Below are 25555 nucleotides of genomic sequence, written 5' to 3'. Positions count from 1 at the left end.
TACTTTTGAGTCGGTATCATGGCTTATATATGAGCAACGAGTTCGTCGTCTCATGTTTCTACCGTCCCCTCTGTGTATAACTTCCGACGTGAATAACTGACTGAGCACTGTGCTGAGATTTTGCCATCGATGTTGCGTTCGTCCCTAGATTTATAAATCATTATTCAAATAATTTGAGAAGACAGGAAAGTAATGTATCTTCGGGGGAAACTCTCTGATTGCAAAGATGTCCAGACCCTTGAGAACGTGCGATCGAAGGGCCTTAAACGATAGAGCAGACCATGTAAATTTTCCATGATCTTAAATTCTGGTACCAATATCTTGATTTTTAAGCGTGTTACTGGTTGATGTAGGAAACAACACTTACACGTAGCCATTAATCTTCTAATTTGTGGAAAAAGTATTATAGGCATAGAAGAAAACTCCTTTGAAGATGATATCGGGCAGATAACTGCGCCTAATTGAAGTGGACGTGCTTGCATTATCATTTAGATTACATACACATGTGATTTACATGAACCATTCCATCAAGATATGTACAGGTAACCCTGTGAAATGCGTAGATTTAAATGTACTTAAGTGGCTACTCTTCACTATAAATGATCCTTCCATGTTGTTCTGTTTATTTAAGCCGTGATTGATTGATATTTTAAAGTGGTCACTAGATGACAAATGAAAATTTATTCTGGACTTGCAATGCTCAAAAACAACTGTCCTGTGTTTTCCTACTTGGATATATGAAAGAACATATCTACTATTGTTTATAACTCAATAAATTACAAATAAACGAAACACGTGTATAATGATTGTTATAGTAAGTTTAGTAAGTGGTATTTTACACTTTTAATTTGTTTGTAATTTATAGTATTATTTAAAACATATTAAACTTATTTTATTCATTAAACATGCAAAATAATCCATATGCCAAATTAAAAGAACACAGTCTCCGTAACAGCACAATTCTCAGTGTAGTGGCTACTTTTGTTTAATACTGAATTACTCGTTTATCATGCCAAATACTTAAACATACTAAAGTGGAAAACGAGGAAATAAGAGTATTTTCATACACTTTAGGTTCTGTACGGTTATTTCCTTATTTCATATCACATTATGTTTGCTTGGTTGCCAGGAAAAATCAAATTGAAACGCTTTTTCACCTCTTTCAGTAGAATATCATTGTCTCATTGGTTTTAGATACACACTGAATATCATGACTCCTAAGTGCTTATTTCCTCCAGGTAAACAATCATGAATATTCGGGAGGCATCTAATAAATATTAAAGTTTGCTAAGAGTCCGACAGAACAATAGCGGCAAACGAACGAAGATTATGTAATATGGAATCATAAAATGACTCTCCAGAACTCAAAATTGAATTTCATTAAAAAAATACTTTTATTTAATAAAGTAGCGTCTCTCTTTAAATTATCTTCAGCAAATAGTGATGTTCTCACAGATCTGCTATCAAAATAACATCACTTAGTTTTGGGGCCACCAATTTTTGTTGTCAGTTTTACAAGCCGCAAGGTTACCAAGCCTTGCTGTTCCTCACATCTGCATCTTGACGTGTGTTTAGTTCGCTAACCTGTAACACCTTTCCACATCAGTGTATGATCGATATCGTAATAAATGTAGGCTTTAAAATATATGTATTATTGTGACGTTGTAGGAAACATAAATCAAGGAATGTCATAACAGACACATACTTCAGAACTTAATAACTGAGAGGAAGTAGCTGATTGAAAGGACTTGGTGTTGTTTTGATTTACAATACGAAAACATCGTATGATAAATCAGCAAGCAATCGTTCAGATTGTAACGTAGCATCATGCCAGGTTACTAAACGGTAGACTAAACGATATACATTGAGTGCAATTGTAGAGCCATTTTAAGATTAATGTTACAGCTCAGTGAGTAGGTATGTTAATAGGACGTCAACTTCAGCTCCGTTGAGTGGATAGATAAATAGATAGATAGATAGATAGATAGATAGATAGATAGATAGATAGATAGATAGATAGATAGATAGATAGATAGATAGATAGATAGACAGATAGACAGATAGACAGATAGATAGATAGACATATAGATAGATAGATATATAGATAGATAGATAGATATATTGATATGATATTCTAGAGCTATCGAAGCATATACGAAACGGAGACAGCATTAAATTTGTATATGATTATTGGTTACTTTTATATATCGACAGACAGACAGACAGACAGACAGACAGACAGACAGACATGTGGTGGTGGTGGTGGTGGTGGTGGTGGTGGTGGTGGTGATGATGATGATGATGATGATGCTGATATAACGTTATCGATACTACAATAGAAGCCAGTTGAGCTGAAAAAGAACCATCGTCTATCAATCTTTCTGACCAATACACTTTTTTACGTTACAAATTGCACACACTTCACGTGCTATGCCACCTGTTGCTAACAATTTCGAATTATTTCACGAGGCAATTTTGCAAGTAAAAGGAGTGGTAGAATTATGGCTTGTGTGTTGAATTTGATTATTACTTGCTGCACAGCATTATGGGTAAGTAAGACAGACTACAAAGTAGACACTAGTCCAAAATGTTACCTGGCAAATTTTCCTTGTACTCTTCCTTTCGTCAACATTTAAAAACATTTCTTGAGGAGACGTTTACGGGTTTGAGAGAAGTTCACTCTGATTAGAATATCAGAATTTGAGTATGCTAAGATCCACAAAGGACATGCCGATTACACGTCTGTTCAATCCGACTAGGGACGCACGCAACAACTCCATAGTGTTGCTAATCGGTTTACAGTATTTTTCGTATCTCGTTACTTGGCCAGGGTGTTCAGTCAGTTAAAACAACCCGAAAGTTTTGAACAACAAGGAACATGATACTACGATTAATCCTGATTTCCTCCATAGAGTAGAGTCGGTTAAGCTTTAAAAGGCAACAATACTGACTTTGGAATGAGTTTGTAACACATCGTCACAAAAAATGGCAGAATTACTTTTTGCCGCAGGGAATCATTGTGAAAGACAGATAAAATGTCGGGTACAGATATACCAGAGTGTTGAAGAACTAGCTAGGGAGGAACGATAGGATGACATTGTTCGATTTGTTTCTTATTGTTTCATTCTAAAGTTGATAGGTGTTCGGTCGGCTAAAAAAAATGAGAGAAGTGGGAGGGGGTTCGATGTATTTTTGGCGATGCTTATGATTGTACGATTTATTCAATCAGTTTTTTTTTTGTTTTTTTTTGTTTTTTGTTTTTTTGGGGGGGGGTTTGCCGTTTAAGTCAAGAGGATGCTATGATCCATTTGATTTATTGAAAGTCACGAATTTCTGCAATAAACGACGATTTTTTCGCCCAGATACGCGATTGTAACATCGCCATCTTTACCATTAGCATTAGTGACGTTGTGTGTTTCACTTATCCAGCTTGAGAGGGAGTTATCTTTTATTTTGTCGGATGTACTATGGGTTGGGTCATTGTGATACGGATAAAAACAAGGCCATCCTATTGCAGTAAACCTAACTGATAACTTATCGACTGATCTCAGTGGTACGTGATACATTAAACAAAAATTGCAACTAGCCTAAGTACATTTCAAGTATTCAGAGAATACAAAATGGGGTAAGTGCTGATAACAGACTACTCATGGAAAACACTGTTTCATGGGAATACTAATCACGGCGACAAAAACTCTTCTTGAATCGCACGTCAGAATGGATTGAAGTCAGCGTAAACACAATGAGACTAACGGGATTCGTGAACCCTTTGCTTGTGACAATAACTGTCCTCAGTACTTCTTTTGAAGTCAGGGTCTGAATGCGTGTAACTTTGTTAGACTTGATATCTACGTGCAGATATCCCTGGTTGATATAAACGCAAAGTTGCTCTACCATAATAAAATTCGTAAAGTACCAAATGCCATTTGGGTTATTTTTCACCATAGTCGTAAACAAACAGTACAAAAACATTTGGTGCTTCATAAACATTGAAGATTACGTGATTTAAAATGTAACTGTTGTCATGTGACTAATGGTATTAGTTTCTCGCACTCTTCCAAAAAAAATGAACTGGCTTGTAGTTCTCGATTACTCGACGAAATTCACGTTATCAGTAAAAGAACTTGGATGTGCAAAACCTGAAGACTGGTAAGCCAGCCTTACATTAGAAAAACCTAAACGCTCTGAATGAACCGATCTCAATTCTGAATTAATGCGCACGAAAACTATTGCCTAAAGCCAGACTGAGTGTGTGGCTAGGCTAAAATCTTTTATATTTAAGGTTGTTTTCAATCAGATTACCCACAGCTTCAGACATTATTGACAAAACATTGGCACATTTATGTTCTATATACAATCACAGCTTATCAATATATAGGGATATTTCATGCTATTCCAGCCTGCAGTGGTAAACACACACACACACACACACACACACACACACACACACACACGCACACACACACACACACAGATCGGTAAAACATAATTACCTCCTGTTCACACTGAACTTTATACTTTCGAATTCAGGAGAGACCTATACTATGCTTAATCACCATTTCCCATCTCCTTGAAGGAAGAAGGGCTTCATTTCCCCCTCTCCTTGACGCAAGATGGATTTTCATTTCCCCCGTTCTCCTTGACGCAAGAAGGATTTCCACGGATGTACTAATGCTTCGGCATTTCTTGATTAATCTATATATTTTATAAATTGAATATACCATGTGTAAATGAAACGTGCATGTCATGAAAGGTCTTATCGTCAAATCCAGACGAAAACAATGATTAATTTACCTTCACCTGATAAAATTAGACTGACCCATTCCATCAATAATTCGAGGATTATGTAACATACAGTACCGGGAGTAGAGCACGTAAACCATTTTTCAACTCGTTCAGCACGACATATTTACGGTTCGCTGATTAAATTGCAGTCTAGATTCTAGTACCAGATTTGTCAACTAGATTCTCATTAACGCCGTAGCCTATATATCGTCACAGACTTTTCCTGTTTAAACTACTCCTTTCCTTATTCTGGAACAATCGGGCCATTTCCTGTTTTCTTCAATGGAAACTGAACCGCTTTATTTTGAGAAACGGTCCTTACTACTTCAAGATTCACATACGATAAATTCTGCTAACACAAAATGTAAATAATGATGAATTCATTAAATGCAGGAAATATCAATTTACTAAGTCTCTTTACACAAGAAACAGTTATGTGAAATATTATGAAAGCATATTGTGTCGCTTTTTTGAGAAGCGGCCAATGCTAATTTGCACGTTCGAGATACGTATGATAAATTATGCTAACACAGAAATGTAAAAAGATACAAACAATTCAATCAGCACATGAAATATATATATATATATATATATATATATATATATATATATATATATATATATATATATATATATATATATATATATATATATATATATATATATATGTTGAGGGTAGAAGAAAATCAAGTCGGGGTTTTCGTCTCTACAAGCCTGTTTCGTGAGTAAATCACTCGTCAGGAGATGTTGATGTTATATATATATATATATATATATATATATATATATATATATATATATATATATATATATATATATATATATATATATATATATATATATATATATATATATATATATATATATATATATATATATATATATCAGTCTATTTGTGAAAGAAATGCTGATGATATTTGTATACTGGGGAGAGGCATCATGGGAAATGAACAATGTAAGGAGCTTCTCCCCCCTGTTTACCTAATAGCTGGCTTCAATATTGTTTGTAGTTATCATTTCATGAGGTTTGAAGTTAATGACTTATTTCTCATGATGTGTCGCTCCAATGTACAGCTGGCTTTTTGAAAGCCAGGTTTACCAGTAATAAAACTCTACCTAAGAGGTTGGATTGGTGAAAATGACTTTCCTTGGTCCCCCTAAGCATACAAAAATAAATGCCACTAAGATACATAATCAGCTTCACCCTTTTCCCGTTTAAGGTTAAGACTACTTAGCAGTTCAATACTCTTTACTTAGTTGAACTGTTTTAGCGGCATGACCTTTGGAATTCATTCTATCTACTATAAACTGATGAATAACTTGATCCACTGGATAGTATCACAAAGGATAATAACCTCAATAGTTAACGATCTTGTTGAGCTTAATATGTTACGTTTTTCCTTTGCTTTTGAGTAATCATGCAGATTCTAATGTAGCCCTAAGTAATTACTATCTGTTCGTCACTTATCGGCCCAATTTACATATACATATATTTACATAATTAGGAATTCAATTAAACCTATACGGGTATTGGGTTCTCAATATATATATCCAGCTTGTTAAATTTGCATACATGCCGCGTAAATAATGACCAAGTGGTCGCTATTCGTGAAAGGAAAACCCACATCAAAGGTTTCCACTAAGAACACCGACACGACATATGGGTGCGAGCGAGCCAGACAGACAGACAGACAGACAGACAGACAGACAGACAGACAGACAGGTAGACAGGCAGACAGGCAGACAGGCATACAGGCATACAGGCAGGCAGGCAGGCATACAGGCAGGCAGGCAGGCATACAGGCAGGCAGGCAGGCATACAGACAGGCAGGCAAACTTGCGAAAAATGAATATAAGATATATGAAGCGGTCTCACCTAACTTGTTGGACTGTATCTATTATCTATCCATTTGTGTTCGGAATAAGCATGTTTTTATATTGTATTTGTTGGCGTTATTAGACTGTCTTATGCAGTTTATGTATGTTTCATGCCATACCATGTACAATTTGAATATTAATAGAGTTATTAGTACAACGTCAGAAGAGAGTGGTTGCAATGCACAGTACATGTGTGTAATAGTATTATGTGCATTTACACCACTTTTGTTCACTTCACAAGCAGTGCAAAGTGATACATCAAACGAACTCCAATAGACCGTAAACGAATTTCAAATGACATATTTCTACTTTCGTTACGCCAACACCATCATCTTCTTTGCCTAAGATTAAACCAAGCGTATATGCAGTATCTAATATGCTTATATTTTCATTTTCGACTGTCTCTCCGAGATTGATTATTTTTCAGAAATGAGATGCTGAATTATGTACCCATTGAGATTTGCCTATTAACGTCTATCCGCATGTGTTATAACATGGTCCTTCTGTCTGTTAGATGTTGCGAGGCATCTAAACTTAGGCGCCATGAGAATATCGCAAGAGTCGTGTCTTGAGAGCAGATAACTGTGTACACTAGCATCCACATATACCATAACTCAATCAAACCTACCAACAAGCTGTTAACAGCTGTTAATGCATTTGTTTGCCGGCCAACATGCAGACAGACTTACAGGCAGGCAGGCAGACAGACAGACAGACAGACAGACAGACAGACAGACAGACAGACAGACGAGTGGATGGACAAACAAACTCACATCTGTAGATTTATCAACTGAACTATACAATATTGTACAGAGATATCTAGAACTTAAATTTAGAACATGGTCCCCCTGTCTGTTAGATGTTGTGAGGCATCTAAAGTCAGGCACCATGAGAATATCGCAAAAGAGTCGTGGATATTTAAATGTCTTGAGAATAGATATCAGCGTACACATCCACATATACCATAACTCAATCAAACCTACCAACAAGCTGTTAACAGCTGTATATGCATTTGTTTGCCAGCCAGCATGCAGACAGACTGACTGACAGGCAGACAGGCAGACAGACAGACAGACAGACAGACAGACAGACAGACAGACAGACAGACAGACAAACAAACAAACAAAACCAGACAGACAAACAAACAGACAGACGGACGGACGGACGAACAGACAGACAGACAGACAGACAGACAGACAGACAGACAGACAGACAGACAGACAGACAGACAGACAGACAGACAGACAGACGAGTGGATGGACAAACAAACACACACCTGTAGAATAATCAACTGAACTATACAATATTCTACAGAGATATCTAGAACTTGAATTTAGAACATGTAATTCAAGTTACGCTTCTTTTCTAATTACTAAGCTGGTGGCACTAAGTTTTCACCCTTCGATGTGATTTTTACTGTTCAGCCACAGAACCATCTGTTGAACAAAAAGCAAACACAACGCGCATCCATGCATCTCAAACAAGTCTGGTTTTGTGCACCCACTTTAAATAACAAATTTCGACGGAGCTTCTGTTTCATTTATCTATGTATAGTCACGGTTCAAATACTTCTATCTTTGATAATCTCTGAGAAATGCTTAACAAATCGTAATACCAATACTTATTAAAGTAAGTGCGCCAGTCGTCTATTTGTCGCATGATAAGATTAGATAACGAAACATGCGGCTGTACTGAGATTTTTATACCGGAAATTAATGATGCGTTTATTTCTTCAGCCAATATTACATCTTCTCTATGATTGCGTAAACCGGACAGTGTTACGTCTTCATGATCAATCAACCATATCTAGGCATATCTATTTCACCAGAAACGGAAAGAGATAGCAGAGAGGATATCCTTCCTATATAAATCTCGACAGATTTTCTCAGTTGACAAGTCAATGTTTCTATCCATTAGATTAATCAAATCTTGAAATTGGATGTAGCACACAAATAAGTTGTGTGGCTTTAGTGTGTCAATATGATCAAATGATGGCAAAAAGAAATGGTATAATTGAAACCGAAAGATGTCAGAATCAGAATTGGAAATTCACAGGAACTAGAATATCATATATTATATTAGGAACTAGAATATCATATATCAACTAAAAAATTAATATATGATATTTCGAGCGTTCGGTGTAAAAGTGAAAAGGGGTATTTCCTTGATACATGTAAGATTCTAAGATGAAGAATTATGAGTATTGTCACGTGATACAGTTACAGAATGTATTTATGTCTTTTTTGCTATCGTAAGGGAGAAGGTTCCGGGGAGGGGGGAACTTCCATGGAAATCAAAGTTTTTATATTCTCCCTAATTTAAACTATTTATGCACGGTGCATAGACATGCATAATGTGCAAGCGATAGACCATACACAGACTAAACGTGACATAACGATTACCTGTGTTGACCCATGGACAGACTAAACATGACGTAATGATTACTTGTGTTCACCATGCAGACTAAACGTGACGTAGTCATTACTTGTGTTAATCCAGTTCATTTATAAATCATTTCCTGTTTATACAATATCAAACTTAGACACGTTGTATTAGTTGCATTTTTACAATTATTGACACGGATCTGGTCTAGGTTGTTTCACGTTGTTTGTCATTTTAAGTAGAAAACTTAGTAATGTAATTATTTTAACGATCAAAATTCAAAAGTGAATACACATTTCTCATCGGCATGTCCGTCTTACTCTTATATATTACATTCCATGTGCTATTAGTCACATGAAGTGGTTAGTGGTTAATATACTAGCTATTATGACCAATCAACTGGAAATCTATTAAAATATAATATTTCACTCAAATCAAATGTGATTAATGACCGTCTAAAGTGGGTTAAATACACAACAAACTTACTTATAATAAAGTGAGTTAAATACAGCTGTAGCCTCACTTATTACATGTTTCAACTATAAATCGTATGTGTAAACAATTACTGTTTTTTGAATGTATGGTCATTTTTCACAGATATCCTTATATGAAATTAAGTTTACACGTAAGTTACATTAACAAAATCATAAAAAATCATTTCGTGTCACAGAATCCACAACCAAAGTGTCTTTACCGACAACATGTACAAATTGATGTTTGTCAGTCACACAACAATCTCATCCCATACGTAGTTCCACTCCATTATTTTGCGCCATAAAACTGGCAACTTTGCATAATGTAAATTATTCATCCAACCTATCAAATATGACATGTTTCACTAGCTGTCTTCATCATGTAAATAACTGATTCAACAGGTGGTCGAAACCACTCATATCATTTAATCTTTCAAAAAAATGAAACTATACTTGATGTTTGTCATAGATATGTCCTTTTAAAACGGGATTTAATTTCCTTCCTTCCAACTCGTTCGTGTTAATAGTTCCAGAGGGATACAGACAGTATTGCGAGGAAGTCATTACACAATGTAATATATAGATACTCACCAGAGGAATGTAGTATATTACGCTTAGAGCTCAGAGGCAATTCATCATTATAAAAAGACACGATTTGATGACCTGCAGGCTCTTGGTTGAATCCTATGGGTGATGCGTAAGATAAACGGATGGAAAATTAGACAGTTATTAGAGAGTTATGGACTTGAAACCATTATAAAAACTGTTAAGGTTTCTCTGGTACATTAAAATAATAACGTGATAAATAGAGTCGAATTAAACTGTAATGATATTAAAGTATACACATCACGAAAGATTAACTTTTGTACGTAAAAATCGTTTTCGTCGATGTTATGACAAAGCAAATTTCTGTCCCTTCTTGATTGTCAAGTCGAATATCGACTTCTCGTGTGCAAATGACTTCAGTCTGCATATATAGGTACTCTAAAATCGAAAAAATATCTGAAGTGTCGATAGACATACAATTTGTGTGCGTCTGTGTCTGTGTGTGTGTGTGTGTGTGTGTGTGTGTGTGTGTGTGTGTGTCTGTGTGTGTGTGTGTCTGTGTCTAGTCTGTGATTGTGTCTGTATGTTGCTTGGTCAATTCCATGTCTAATGGATATGGATATTCTAGTAAAAAGAAGTTAATAAATTTGCCATGTGGATGAGGGTAGGGTATTTATTTTGGATTTGAATTTATACAACAATTTTATCATTATAGCTTCCTACTTGAAGACTTTATGTGAAAAAATATGACAAGTCCTTGTTTGTAACTCAATACATTGCAAAACCATAATAAATGTCTAAAAATGATTGTTATTGTACGTGCAATAACAGACGTTTTACACATATATCATTTTTTTTAGCTTGTTTGCAATGTTTTGTGTTGCAAACACAGACTTTGTCAATGTTGCTCAAATTGATTTTTCGAGTAAGAAGCCATGATAAATTTGTTTGATACATTTAAAATCCAAACTAAATACCCAATCCTCATCCATATGGTCGACATCATTTTAATAATTCTATCTGAAATCATTTTACATTAAAAAAAATCTTCCGTTCTGCTTCTTTATAACAACTTTGGCTATATACAATGGTCTCTGTATTGATTTCTCCACTCCATATGCCTGCTGTTGGGAATGGCGATCTCCCCCAGGTAAAGACTGGTGTATTAATGGTATTCCTGAGAATTTTTCAATTTTGTTTCACAGCAGTCCGAAAGCGGGGGTCACAGATATATGCAAGTTTTACTTAAAATGACAAATCTATTTGACCAAATGGGCAGACCAAATTTTTAAAGAACTTGTATCAATTAAAATACAGTAAACTTCCCATTGAAAACAAAAATTTGTTCAGGCCATTGTCAGCTCCATAAAATATATTAATTGATTTAGATGAAGGTATGTTTGCTGAACTTACGATTGAAGGTTACGATGGTAAATAGTTTACCCATTCTCACTTATTTAGTGACAGAGAGTGGCAAACACTGTACCATTATGTTGCCTGGAAGCAGGATACCATACCATCCAGTTGCCTGGAGATAGTAGACGTTTTGTCTCGTTCATTAGACAGCTGAAATATCGTGCACACTGTAGGCTCTATGACTTATTTATATTTTCAACGTCTTTGGTACATTTCTACATTCGAAGCCGATGGTATTCTCTGAAACAGGATTGCGGCGTTGTCTAAATTATAAAACGAAATGTCGTGGACATTACACAGTCGCTTTTGTAAGAACGAACTTGCCTTAACGCAAGCATGTTTGAAATACACTTTGAAATGTACTGTAAGGTTTGCTTAAAGGTAAAACGGAATCCATTTACGTGCCTGAAAAAAAATACATGTTGCAACAATATATCTGATTACTGTATGTTATTGTCTGGCACTCCGGAAATAGAAGAACAATTTTACCATATTAATTATCCATTGACATACCTGCAAAAAAGTATATGATGTTGCAATATTTATGATTTGGCGACGATTTGAAAAGAAAACGGTAATCCAGGCGACGAAATTCTAGCAATGTCGTTAAGATGTTTGTCACGCGTATACCAGATAATGAACACAAGCATTATACGTAATAGATTTGTTGAAACATGGCAGAGTTCTGTTTCATCTCAACCAAATTCCATTGTATATAATATTCATTAAGATCTCCGAGTAATCTGAAACTCACACGCTTCTAGCGCTCCTTTGACGTTTAGCTCGATTACTTTTTGACATTTACATTGCCTTTCATTTACCTAAAACGCAGTGAATATGAGCTAGAAAGTGGTTGACATGGAGACCCTTTCCCTTTTCTTTATTTCGTTTTCTTTTTGCAATCTAAAACTTTTCAGAAAAGGAGTGCATCGTGTCTATATCATTTCTATGCTTTTAATATTCTATACGTTCTCAGAGTATATGGATGAGATTGCTCTACAAAGCATGAATTTCTATTAGCATGCCTGTAAAGTGTATGAATAACATTTTAAGTAAGTTGCATTGTGAAATGAAATAAAAAAACAAAAAAGATGCAGGCAAGCAGGTGGCTAGGTAAGTAGCTAGGTAGGTAGGTAGGAAGGTTGGCAGGCAGGCAGAGTCAGGCAGGTATTAGATGTTTACACGTTCATGTCCGTCTGTGTGTTTGTTTATCGGTAGAATGGCTAATCATGTCTTTTTATTGAGGAATGTATGTATTACAAATTTATGACCTTACAGAAGTCTGCTGTACACTCGTTCCTGTACATTGTGGGTAAAAACGAATCGTTAAAAAGTCATTAGTAATAAAATACATTGTTAAAGTGTATTTGCTTTGCATCAAGTAGTGAAAAGATTGATGGCTAATTAAGGATACTTGCTACAATGATCTCCTGGTACCAACATTCATCACGTGACGTAAACTCACAAGTTACAAATTGAGACCATAAAGAAATATTGCTACGAGTATTTCAAGTGGTCGTTATTTAAGCATTTGATTAACACTTGCGGCGCTTTGTACGCAATTTGACAGTTAATAAAATTTAGTTGGTATCGTCAACCATATAAATGCACCACTCAGGACTAATATTTTTTTTTCAAAATTAGATTAATTTACTGAGATTGTAACTTGATCTTACATATTAACCATCGTTGTTGAATTTCTATTCATAATACATCATTCTATCAAGTAAGCTTATGGCTGATGTGTGTTTCTCTGAAAGCTTAAGTATTTCAAAATATACATGCTCGCAATTTGCATGTAGATTGAGTTTCAAGGTGATTTCAGTTCTGAAATATTCTATATAACAAGCAGAGTCGATTCTTCAGCACGTTGTCATGGCGATGTTTGCTTTATTAGAGAGTTTAGATGCACGTATTTACGTGTGTTGTATACGCCTAGCTTCATAGTCACGTGATTCGAAGCAGTCCAAGCGTTCTGTATCAGACGATGCTACGTCAAAATGTATTAAGTTTTTGTCATTTTTCTTCATTAAATGTCGTATTTTTTATATCAAAATTCGGAAGCATAACTGTAAACTACTAGTGTGGTTCGTCGTTTGAGTAGTTGTGAGTAAAATTACAAAAATACTGACATGTTTAGAAAACAATGTCATGTGCGTGGCTTTCTGGACAGAATATGCACATTCCACTGTCTTTCACGTTTGCGTTCTGAACGTCTAACTAAACTCACCTTTACGCGTCATTACATGTACGTCTGCGCGATAAATGCTCCCATACATGTACGAGTTCTAACGTGTATCTAAACCTCTCTAATGTTGACTTTACTACTGATCATGAGAAAGTATATATATTCCCTTGATTATGCTCTTGTTTACTACCAAACCAGAGTGACTATAGTATTTCAATTAGGCGTACAATGTGTTGTACATCTCACACAGCGTATTTTGTTGTCATTTATAAACAAAATACAGGTACAGATAAAACATATACATATGAAATGTTGCATTCTAACTCACTGTGAACACAAATTAACTGTACAGATTTGTGTTTGGATCTTCCTTGTTTCATCCGACAGTGATGTTGATTTGTGTATGTACCATTTTATATGCTTGAGCGTTATCAGTTATAAACGTGCCGCGTAATTGAAATTCTATAGTCACTCTGGTTTGGTAGTAAAGACTACAGTAGACAAGGGCGCAGTTGCAAAAAATGTACTCCTATACATGTACATGTATATGCATTTGGTTAATATGCCATTTCAAATCAGTGTATTCGACACTCTGATGGCGGGTTGGTATTTCAACTTTGATCAAATATGAGCTGGCCTAATATACATGTGGACAATTCACTTAATACTTTGGACCCTGTGTCTTACTTCCAGGTGGATCTTAATTGCATGGATATGGAACGCAATTCTACTAATCCAATTTTGCATTACTAATTTCGGCAACAGGAACATCAGTCTTTTAGTCCATTAGTTTGCTCAATCACAAAGTGAATAATTATTAGTACATTTTAGTTAATAAAGATGTTCTTTCTTTGTTAATAAGCAGGAAAACATCGTATTCGTACGGCATTATTACAGCACATGATTTTAACTGTAACATAGGATCACATTGAAGCTCACAAATAAACAGGAAGATAGTAACAAAGTAAGATAGACATGTATTTGTTATTAAATACATATGCAATATTGTTTCGCCGAGATCAAAGAAACTTTTACATCGTTATTTCTTTGTGTACAGACATGAACGGCACAATAATCCTAGACAATTACTCATCAGCGCAAGTGTCATATTAAAGCATGCTACTATTATTAGAGTCAACAAAATGATGTATTGTCACCACAGGGATTTGATACCGATAGGTGGTTAAAGGAACCAATTATTGGTGCCTGCCTATAAATCTTTCAATCACGACAACAGCTTGATACCATGCTTGAGCCAGGTTCAACAAACATAGAATAAAAACTCTGGTCGTTCTACGTCAGACAACATGCGTTTACATTACGACAACGCGTGTCTCATGTGTCTACGTCAGTGGTTCTGCTGTGATCAAATAAGTCAAAACGCTCAAATTGCCAATATTTTCTCCGATTTTATTTTGTATTATGGGCGATGGTATAATTATATTATTCCCCAATATTTTTTTCATTCAGCCTGAAAATATCTCGTGACCTAAGGGACCCTTGTCACTACGAGTCTATAGACTTGTAGTGACAAGGGTCCCTTAGGTCACTCGTATTTTTCTTGGCTGCTGGAAGAAATGTATTGGGGAATAATATTCAATTATTCAACAAATACATGTCTTAAACAGGTTCCATTGGGAGAACAGTGGAAATGGTGTCTGTATATGAAAGATTAATAAATAATAAATAAATACATTCTGCACGGATTGGAAACACAAAAGATTCATCCCTATAAATATATACACGTATAGTGACAACAATTATTTTATTTTTGGAAGGAGGTCATTATTTTGGAATCAACGGTTATCAGAAAAGGAGGTAATTTTGAAAACACTCTTAAAAGCAAGATTTTTCCTGTAAATAAAATCAAAATCAGTACATTTGTGATTTTGCCAGCCACGAATGTGTCGCCCATTATAAGCATTTTCGTAAAGGTTTCAATCATGAGCGCGGTGTCGTTCCATACCGTAAGTTCCTCAATTTTGTCATGTTGTTATATAAACACAAATCTCCACTCTTCATCTGATACAGAAAAAAAAGCTTGTGCATTCACCATTGGTGATACAACTACTTTTCCCGCATACTTTGATTGTTTTTGGTTGGGTTGATTGCCAGATGAGTAGTGTTGGCATAAGACATCTAAATAAACAAACGGAAGAGGTTGTGACATTTTGCATCAGATGTTCTGTCTTCATGGATTGAAAGTACATTACAGGAATAAACAGTCACAACCGTGTCAGAAATGATAAATCGTTCCATTAAAAACGTTTTTTATAATAATCCACTGATTAGCCTAGAAACCATTACAATCAATTGATGTCATTATTTTCATTATCTTTAAAGAGGGGGACACTCGCTGACAAATACATCAGTTTGTAAAGGACGTTGGAAATGTAATTGTTTTCGATTTCAAATCATTTTCCCGCATACTTTGATTGTTTTTTGTTGGGTTGATTGCCAGATGAGTAGTGTTGGCATAAGACATCTAAATAAACAAACGGAAGAGGTTGTGACATTTTACATCAGATGTTCTGTCTTTATGGATTGAAAGTAAATTACGGGAATTAATAATACTAGTAGTATTCTGTGTACTATACTCCAATACACAATTTCAGATTTCAAACAATTACCGACTGTATAGGCCCTACTCAGTACCATACCATACATTATGTATGAAAAACACGTTTGTAAGGTTACAGCTCCTTTTAAAGTATGGCATTCGCTGAGGGGGTCACTGTGGCTTTTAATAACCGAAGAATACGTGTCGTATTGCTTTAAGAAGCTGTAAGACAACTTGATGACACCGTCTGTGCCTATCTGCCTGTCTGTCTATCTATCTATCTATCTGTCTGTCTGTCTGTCTGTCTGTCTGTCTGTCTGTGTTAGTCTGTCAGTCAGTCAGTCAGTCTGTCTGTCTGTCTGTCTGTCTGTCTGTCTGTCTGTATGTATGTATGTATGTATGTATGTATGTATGTATGTATGTATGTAGGTAGGTAGGTAGGTAGGTAGGTAGGTAGGTAGGTAGGTATGCATGCATGTATGTATATATGCATATGTGGGTGTCAAATGTGTCTTTTCGTCTGTGTTATCGAGATAAGGTTAACAATTTACTGAGTGGAGATATAAAGTAAAACCTAATCTAACCTAAGTGGAGCAAAATATCTGTAAATATATTTTATGTCATAATTGTAAAGGTGCATTTGAACATCATAAAACCTCGCTGATGGTTTACTTTTACCATGTCAAAAAAATGTGACCAGGCAATAACATACGTTAGTTTTACAATAACATCGACTAACTTTATTATACTTTTGTATATACTGTCAAAATTACATTTGCATGTCGAACAAAAGAAATAGGTCACAGTATTCATTAAACAATAACGCCAACTATGAGGACTGCTGATTGTTTATTTTGTGAAAACATGAACGTCGTAGAATGAAGTAGTTTATATCGAGACAAATATTTTAGAAATGAATTATCTACTTAAAAGTATCCTTTTAGGAAAAATGGCTATAATGGACAGATGTTTGATGAAAGTGTGTTTGCTCGTAAAACAGCATTGTACAACTAGAACAGGCTTTAATTTATGTCCATCTTTTATGCTGATAAAATCGCACATAAAACGACAGACGATAAGATTCGATCACAAGCTGGATTGAGAAGAGCGACAAACGATTTTGTTTTGTGTATTGTTGTTGTTATTGTAGTTGTTGCTATTGTTGTTGTTGCTGTTGCTGCTGTTGTTATGGTGATGGTGGCGGTGGTGGTGATGGTGCTGGTGCTGGTGCTGTAGTCTCGCTGCCAGACTCGTGACTATCGTCCATAATCTGTTTATGTATGCCGACCGGCGCAGCCACGAGAAGAAGGGGACTAGTCGTGTTGAGTATGGTGGGGTACTGCCGCTGCAGCTGCAGCTGCTGCTGTTGGTGGTGGTGATGGTGATTGAGGAGGAGGTAGAACTTTCAAATATATGATGCATTCTACACAAAACATGCCTATCTTCTATTTGCGAGCATCCGTGTCTGTTTACCTTGTAATAGTATTTCCGGAGACAGGGTTTCTTTTATTTTTCGGGCAAGGGTTACATAAAAAAAGATATCGCTGAAATAATGAAACTGAGACAACCATGTGTTGATGGTAAGACCTGCCATAATTCACCTTCAATGAAATCCAATTCACGTGATCAGTTATAAAACATGGCGGTATAAGAAATGTCAGACTTCTTTAAATCTCATCTCATATGTAGTTTCTTGCTGGATTCTGCGTGGTAACTTGTATCAGACAGAAAAGCAGAACAGTATTGTCAAATTCACTGTATGTTTAATTTATAGTGATATCTCACTGTGAATGTAGGTAAGATGTTTGTCGCGCCGGAAGATGTTGGCAAGATTTCTACCACACTGGCGATGAAGCGAAACATTTTTTGTTGCGCAGACCATAAAATGAAGCAATCTTATTAAGATTTTTGTTGCAGCAGACGACGTTTTGTGCTTTCCATTACTTGTAGTATTAGGTACACCTGCCTTCCATTAATTGCACAATCTTTGTTTTGAGGATGTTTCTCTAGGGAGACTTCTAAAATAATCTTTCTGACTGATGTATATTGAATTTCGTAATATATCCCCTTCATACGTAGGCGTTCTACCCCAGGCATTCTGACTAAACGTATGACTTTTGCATTCGCACGTTTGACGGTAAATACTACGGATTCGTGGACACTCACACGGCTTACAGAAGTCAATCTACCTTATAAGTGTTCTGGGTCACAAACTACACACAACACATCGGTAAGACTTATTTCTAGGTAAACAGTCAGACGTTTTTGGAAGGAGGTGTATAAATTACTTCTCACATAAACTTTCCTTCTACGGTTGTCAGATTTGTTTTCTATTTCGCCACGTTTTATTTACATATAGTTAAACGGTGTATTTCAAACGATGTTGTGAGACCTCCAAACTCTTTGTCTTCCCATGAAAACCAATTTCCACAAACAACATGTTATAGTTCACAAACTGTTGCTTTTCCCGGTATGCCTACGTACTGTGCCCAGCTATAATTATTTTCCCAAGTTGGCGCCAGGAGACTAAAAAGGGTCGTTATCAAACACTCGTGTGTTGTGCAATATTTCTTTGATACTTTTTTTTTTTAATTTTGACTCTTAAAGACACATCTATGTTTGCACGAGTATATATTTCTATTTTAGCACTGTTACGTCATGCTGGCAAATAGTTAGGATATGACTAAATAAACACATGTGTACAGGCAGTGGCATATTAATTGAAATCCACAAAGTGATTACTTTGTTAGTCGTATTATATAACTAACACTTAATCGATTCCTTATGTGTAGATTATTATCCGTCAGTAGTCATGCTAGCTTTCATTGTAATTACAAATGACCTTAAATTGTGTTAATGCCATATTTAACCTTTAACCTTTAACCTGTGTTTTGCATATTATCGACTTAATTAAAGCTGCCCTAGCTAACAACCACTCCATTTTTGAAATTATTTTGTTTGATATAATAACTTTACATATGCAGTACAGCCTTATGTGTGTTGAACCATTTGTAGGTACTAGGTAAATCAATGTGTATAGCTCTACAAATAACGCGACAAAAAACGTAGTGAATTTGTATTTTACGGTACAGATCCAAACTTAGCGCTTTTATCGTGCAGAAGGCAATTCACGAGACATGCCGTTAAAGAGTGCGTGGCGATCGCTGTGACTGAAAATTACCACGATATTGAATATTTAATAAGAAATACTATATATAGGCATCGAGGCAAATCAAACTATCATTAACATGAATTTAAAACCAACCTTTTCTCAAGATACAAACCTGTCACTACACTACCTATGGATAAAGTGGACCACTAATTATCAGGCATAATGTCTTTTCATAATTAACTTAACATTTTTTTAGCAAATATGTCTTTCTTTGCTTGCTTGATGAAAAAATGTCCGTTACAGCCAGTGCGGCTTGCCAGAATGTATCACATTTACATAAACTTGTTTTGACTACAGACTCCACAGCATCTATATTAACATCCAGAACTGTTATGTTTCTTATCACACAATATTCATCTCCTGTTTCTTATCAAGGAGTGATATTTGAGTGATATGTAATAGGTATACTTCGTTGTACAAATGTCACATTACACAACTCAACACAAACAAGTTACTCTTAACTACATTTACGAAAAGGTCATATAGCTCGCTATGGCTGAAGCCATTCACTTATTTCCATTAAGTCAAACTTTTAAGTCGGTGAAGTATGTGTTACTGTAACTGTAACACCAAGGCATAATAGGCACATTAAGTTGAAGTGAGTTTCTAAAACATGGGGAGATTGTACAACAAACAGGCTAAAGGCGATCGTATCGCTTGATGAATTCTTAAAAGGGTTGAAAAACCCCGTAATGGCGTTTGCCATTAGGATTAGGTTAGATTCATCACAGAGCAAGCTTTCAGGCGTATTACCTCTCCCTGTATTACCATACTAGAATTCTATTTTTGTCACTTTTGCTGACTTTGGGGTTGTCATTTTCTAGCATTATTTTGACGTAGCCTAGACAGCCATTAAACATAATTGTCATTGTAATTATCATTTAAAAAAAAAGAACATTCAAGTCGATGTCTATTGATATGTGGGACATAACAGAACTATCTTGATTAGGTTTAAGTAACAATGTAAGCTGAACATGTTAAATCATGATGCATTGTTTGCACAACTCATCAAGGCCATCAGACATAATGTACGATTTGATGACACGCTGTTCACCGTAGGAATACGTTAATGATTCTATCATAGAAACTACGTAAGCTCTATGAGCTTACGTTCTGTGAGCTGACAAAAATGTATACTTGTATGTGAACAATATTTTCAAGTTAATTCTTACGTAAACCGTAAAAGAACTATAAAATTAAGGTTATTAGCAAGGTCCATTGAAAGTCACACAGCGAGCACGTAGCTGTTTGTATTGAGTTGCTGCTAAGAATTCTGTTCTCGAAGCAAGGGTACTTCTCCCACGGACGTGATATTTCTTAGGGGTTCTCTCTTCCGGTACAATAGAAACTAGTCGACCTGAAAGAAAACGTCGTCTGACTCGACAACAACCTCACTGACACTGTTACATTTTATCATCTGGTGTGATATTATTCTTGTCAAGATTGTCACATCTTCTTTGCAAACGTTGCCTCAGTTTAGAAGTGACTAAAGTGTAATAATTGAGTTTGAATTTTGTCGAGCAAGACGATGAAATTGCAGCTGCAATGTCTGTAGTGGCACTAATATCTTAGTTGGGTGGGTCAGACTTTTGTCAAGCTAGACGACGTTATTACATGTTAGCTGGTTTCTATTGTAGATGGTCATGATATCAGTCACGTAAGCGCCGTAACTCTTTCTACAGTACATCTATTCTAGGCAAGTGTGATGTAATGTTCGCACCAAGAAAGATAAAAAATATATCACGTCGCGAGCCCATGCACTTGCCGAACAAATTTAAAATAGCCTGGGCGTAGATGTTTTTATAGGATCTCAAAGGATACATCATGCGAGGACAAGTTCAAGACGCGTCCAATATGTGTTTATAAGGATATTAAACAGCAGCATTCTGGGTTTGATGTTCATATGGAGAATCTTAGCCTTTTCATGATACAGGTAGTCGTTTCCAGTCTCGTGTAGGCGAAGTCCATGCATACACATATCTGTATAGTAGGGGTCTGCATAAACATTGTACATTGGAATACACGTGTACAATTTTACATGTATGAAATCACTTTTTTATTTCCCATTAGTCAGTTTTGTTCCCCATTATTCATTTTTATTTCTTTTTATTTATTAGAAGTGGAAGAAATTGGAGCAATATTTTTAAACATTCACCACGAAAAATGTGATCGTAAAACTCACCAAACAAGTGCAATCTCACACAATGAATACTTCACCACCGTGTGAATCTAAATTCTATGAATGTAAATTACATGAGAAGATCGTTAAATTTCTTCCGCCCGGGGCAAGGAAAGGACGATATTGGGGAAGTCTGCTCTGCCTGTCGAGGAAAGGTATACATATATGCATGTGTGGATACAATCATCAATGAGTCACAACAGTTTTCTCAAAGCGATTTCTTTTTAATTGCACAGTAAGTAGATTCTACAATGCAGCAACAGAATGCCAATTTTTATCTAAACAAATATCAATTGCTTTCCGCACGATAACACAGATACTTCTCCCTATCTTATGGCCATCTACTTGTTTACAGGGTTTCTTTTCTCGTGTTACTGAATAATAATAACCATAAAGAAAGTTTTGTAAAGTTTTCGTAGATAGTTTTAGTTCGATTGGAATATTTGTATGTAGGAACTGTTCCTCTTTCATTGTGAATCGACACTAAATTGACACTTCGAAAGCAACCAATGTAAACATATGTAAATTATTCCAAATTGGATTATTCGTCAAATTTTAGGAATGGAAATAAAAAATTGAAATGACTTAATGAGTTTACTCTGAAACGTCTTCTGCTAATTGAAATTCTGCAACTATAGTGTGTTCATTTACCTATTTTTCCCTTGTGACAGATTGTCTTACGTCAATCTATTGGTCTACATTCATCAAGAACTGTTCCAGTTTTGTTAATATACAATCAATTGAAACTTTCAGTTGTCAAGTAGGGCTGTAGTAATAAAGTAATGGCAGTAAAATCCGAATATTGTTTCGCACTATAGCATCAGCATCAACTGTGAACAGACTTTATGGAGTCTTGAACCACAAATTCATATTTTACTAACCCTACAAATCGTCAATATGATTAAATGGGTTCTTTTGAACACCAGTACTGGATTAATATCTTTCTCTTAAAATGTTCACTCCTACATGCAGACATACGCACGCCCACAAATACACCCATGTATACGCATATAACATGCGCATGCGTGCACAAACACAAACACACACACACACACACACACACGAATACACACAGAGGAATAACATGCATATACATACACACGAACACATACTGATATGCTTACATATGCATTCACAAAAAAGATTTCTGCATTAGACCAAGACATACATACATACATACATACATACATACATACATACATACATACATACATACATACATACATACATACGCACATACGCACAGTGGCAACCTTAATTAAAGCATACAGGAACACATTAGTTGGTTAATAGTGACGGAGAACATGGAAATGAAAGTCTGACTGGGTACATAGTTTTGTCGGCAACAACTCAACTGTAGGTGAGCCGACGTCTGTACACTGTAAAATTGGATTAACTGAAATAGTAGGAAAATCTGTATAATATAATCACATCAGGGTTCGTGTAACAGCATTGAAAAGTCATCAATAGCTACAAATCAGATGTCTACCTGCTTCATGCTACATTAAGGATCAAATAAACTGTCCAGTTAAAGTGTGAAAAATCATCAGAAAAATTACAACCGGCAACAACAAAGACCCATCTGCAAAACATTGGCTACAGCGATGCGAAATTCTTTGTCATTATACACGTACAAAAACGGATTTACAATTGAATTTGAATATTGCAGCCAAACAGCGATGCTATATAAGGTTGGTGACAGACAGACAGATGAACAGAAAGAGTCGAAAATCATAGCCACAGCCCAAGGAGTGTACGACAGCAAAAACAGCCCCACCAGTGTCCCTAACACTTTTGCTGCCCGTTTATCTCTTTTGCTCTTTGTCGCATTTCGTTTCCTTCGATCTTTCAGAGTGGCGTCTCTGTTCAGTGCGTTCTTGTCTCTGCCCTGTTTTTCAGCTTGTGGAGCGCCGAAGTCAGATCCAACATCATCTGATGAATGTTGGTCGGAATGATCCTGCTCTTTCAAACTGCCTGCGGAAACAAAATCACTTTGTTGTTGTTGTTGTTGTTGTTGTTGTTGTTGTTGTTGTTGTTGTTGTTGTTGTTGTTGTTGTTGTTGTTGTTGAAGTACCAGCTTATTGTCGCTCTCCTTAGCCCGAGTGCAACTGCCGTTGGGATCATGCATGATATCTCGTTTCTTACATTCAACAGCTTTGGTGCATCTATCATCCTGGCGATTGATCACGGGATTGTCTCCGTGGCTATGTTGTTCAACTGCTAACGACACTTTTTGCCGAGGAAGGCTCTTACATCTTCTTGTTGCTGACACCCTGCTGTTTCTCCCTTGTTCGCCACTCGCTAAATCATTTGGAAACCCTCCTTTGCCAGAAGCGTCAATGTTAGTTGTATCAGCTTTAGTTGAGGACAAACTATTTGAATCACATTTTAATTGCGTAGAAATGCAATTCACTGTACTTTCACTGTTTGTGGTTGCCCTCAAGCTTTTACTTTTACGTTGGATGATACTCGTTTGATAGCTATGATCAAGATCCCGTAACTGGTATTGGCCTCTCCCACCCTCTTGAGGTACGTTCACAGGAGTGTACCTCGCAGCGATGTATATTCGAATGTATAGGAAAGTTATCATAAATAAAGGTAAGAAAATTGTTATAACTAGACTAGTAATAACGAATGGCATATTGTCCATCCACTCTTCGAAGCATTCCTCGTTGTAATCGATGATTGAGTGGCCAGAGATAGGCTCCCAAAGCACCATTCCTGGCACGGATGTAATAAAACCGAGAAACCAAGCTATCAAGTTCATGCTCCTCACGAGACGAAGAGAGCGTCTGTTGCGATAATAGACAGCATGAACGATACACAGATAGCGATCAAGGCATATTGCACACATGATATATACTGATGCGTTGTAGACGAAGTAATCTATAGAAATCCATGTGATACAACATACCTTTCCAAGTGTCCAGCCTTCCATGCCAAGGAGACTGTCGTACGCTGCCAAAGGGAGTACAAAGATTCCCGCCAGTAAATCAGTAACAGCTAGATTGGCGTAGAAATGATTAGTCGGTCTTCGCCGTAGTTTTTCATGAGTACAAAACGCGATAAGTATGACAGCATTGGCAGCGATTGTGACTACTATTATTAAACCAAGTATCAAACTCGCTATAGTAAAAGTGACGACGTTGTGCTCGAGCGATTCGTCTTCACTCGCGGTAGTCGAGTTCGTGTCGTTGTTAAACACGGTAGAATTTCCCGCGATGTGATCCATTCCACTGAACATGGTAACACTCCACGACTCGGTCGACGTATACTATCAACCTGTGTGATGTTAAGACGTGATGACTAGTCCAACAGAAAATTTGCCGCCGCAATTTCCGTCCTCACCTGGTTCCATGTTTGTCAGCTATGAGGACGTGAACGTTTTACTGTTGGTTAAGAAGTCAGACGTTTCTATTTCTACTGGTAGGTAGCGTACCATCACTAAATACGTGCGGGCTTTATCGACCACATAAATACTTGCTAGGATATCGTCAATATTTTCTAATAGCTCAAATTACCAGATTTTATTTTTAAAAATAACTATAATCATGCTACTATTGGGAATTATAATAAATGAATGTAATCGGAGAACTAATTTTCCCCAGTATTTAGTTAGGGGAGATGCAAATAAATGTTAGCCTAGTTATATGTTCTCCCTAAAATTATATAAACATTTACAATGCTGTATAATCCTTGACATAACATTTGCTATTTTTACGTGATAATCAGAAGCGTACCGTGTCTCTATGAATGCGAATATTCAAATTACAGGGTCATTCCACCATATCTTAGTGGTGTAGGGTGCGGCAGCTTGGCTGGCATGACAAAAAGAGTCTATGTAATCGGGAGCTGATTATCCATAACTCGCGCTGACATAAGTTTTGTGTAAGGTCATACATACAACACTTTTCAGTTGTTGTTGAATCGATCAGGTTTGTGTATTCGTAACTGGAAATGACAGACACCACTTCAT

This window comes from Glandiceps talaboti, chromosome 18, assembly GCF_964340395.1.
Source record: "Glandiceps talaboti chromosome 18, keGlaTala1.1, whole genome shotgun sequence".
In the NCBI taxonomy this organism is placed as follows: Eukaryota; Metazoa; Hemichordata; class Enteropneusta; family Spengelidae; genus Glandiceps; species Glandiceps talaboti.
Note: the sequence above shows the minus strand (reverse complement) of the source record.